Source organism: Arachis stenosperma, chromosome 7 (genome assembly GCF_014773155.1).
Source record: "Arachis stenosperma cultivar V10309 chromosome 7, arast.V10309.gnm1.PFL2, whole genome shotgun sequence".
NCBI lineage: Eukaryota > Viridiplantae > Streptophyta > Magnoliopsida > Fabales > Fabaceae > Arachis > Arachis stenosperma.
In genome coordinates, this window is record NC_080383.1 from 10,682,956 (window position 1) to 10,685,182 (window position 2,227).

A 2,227-nucleotide genomic window follows, 5' to 3' on the forward strand; every position below is an offset into this window, starting at 1 on the left:
TTCAACCGTGTTTTAATAAAAAAAATTTCCGGACATATTTAGACATATTTAAATACCATTACATGTCAGATATGTATTCTTAGATGAGTTTAGAAATAATATATATTATTATTTATTAAAATAAAAAATATTAATATTAAAATATCATTATAATTTATTTAAAAAATATTTTATATTATATCTTTATATTTTATAAAATTTTAAAATTTATATATTTACATATTTCATATCGTATTATGTTTGGTATCTGTACTGGTGTATTATAGGCCGTTACTGTATATCAGTTTATTTCAAGTCAGTTGAATTATGAACCAAGATATTTTCAGCTCTTTTCAAGTCCATTCAACTGAGAATCAAGATATTTTTCTTCATAAGGCCATAATCAATTTATCGTAGTTCTTCTCACGTTCATTGATCTAAAGAAGTGATGTGTGTAATACATTCTGAATTTCCATTTGTTAAAAACAATGCTAAAAGTACTCAATGTTATTACATTCAATCGACCTGATGTATACATAGAAATTTGACACGTTCTTGGTAGACATCATATGCTTTAAATTTACCCATTGGACATTGTTAGGTATCTTTAAAAGAAGATATACTTGATGTCAAGAATTTTTTCTACCAATATGGGGTAAATTACTACTCATGATTTATGTTAAAATTACTAGAAACCTATCTATCACAGTTGTCGACTAATTTTGTAAAAAAAAAAAAAATTGCCATATTTTTTAAAGATAATTGAAACTATATACCACATTTATCACTGCTCATTTTAGAAAGAAGAATGATGAATTATTGGACTGAGATTATTATAGAATTATTTTGATATGCTATTAAAAATTTATAGTATTTTTTTATTTTTTATAATATCCCCAATTAACTAGTTAGATATTTGTTGTAGATAGGGTGTACATGACCTGGCTTAGTCCAAAGATTCTGTCAGGATTCAAACATTTTGAAAATTAATTTAGTGTGATTTTACTGAATTTGATAAGGGTCTTAAAAATAAACTCAGATTATTATTTAGGATTGGAATCGGATTAAGGTGAATCCAACTTCACCCGATTTTATGTGTAATTTAAGGGGACTAAAAAAATATTTTAAATTAATTATAAGTTTATTATTTTGTTTTTAATCATACTTGTTGAATTAGAAAATATATCAAAAAAACATGAAATTAAAATTTATGGACAAATTCAAATTTAAATATAGATATTAACTTCTTGGTGTAATACCCGGTCTAACCGAAATTAATTAAATAATGAGTTAAGTAGGAGCGAATATGGTTGGAAGATTTGGCAATTGGAATTTGATGATTTCAATATGATATTTGGATTCAGTGAATTTTTCCGAGTCGGAAGACATAGTTTTCTGCGTAAAAGCGCGCAGTAGAATTTTGACCGGCAGTACCGGCTGAGACCTGTCTGGTACTGCAGCTGAGAAAATTGATTATGAGTAAATAAGATTAAGAAATGAGGAATTATGATTAGGGGAGGTAGAAATATTTAAAGTGCGATTTGGAGCGCTAATCTTAAAGGTTTTAGCCCAAAATTGGACCAACGGACAAAAATAAGTGAACTGGGCCTAAGTGGGCCCAAGACCCAACACATATAAACATTAGTTATGAGCATTTCAGCTCATTTTGCCCTAAAGAAGGGGTGTTGGGCGCTGAAATTGGGAGAGAGAAGAGAAGAGAGAAAACCTAACTCTCTTTGATCTTCAAATCACCATAACTTGAGCTACGAAGCTCCGATTGACGAGCCGTTTGCGGCCACACGTTGCTCTTCTCATCCTCTACATTTCTATCTAAGTTTTGTGGTGAGTATTCCATTCATCTCTGCTCAGTTTTTGAAATTCCCCACTGTTACACGTTTTTGGGAAGTTAGTGTTGAAATCTTGTGATTTTGGATGTTTAGGGATACTCCAACATGGATTCTAAGTGAGTTCTATCCCTAATTCATATGGGCTGAGGTAAGAAGTGCTCAAACCCTTGTGATTTATCATTTTTATGAGCCCTAGGTTGATGTATGTATGTGATATTGGTTATGTTAGTGCATTTGTTGGTTTTGGTGCACAATTGGGAGATTGGTGTTGCTTGAGGAGCTTTGGTGAGGCTTAGGACTAAGGTTGGTGGAGACTTCCAAAGAAGAGACTCAATTGATTTTTGCTACAAGAGGTACGGTTTAAGTTTCATTTAAGTACCGTGTGGTGTGATGAGAATTCC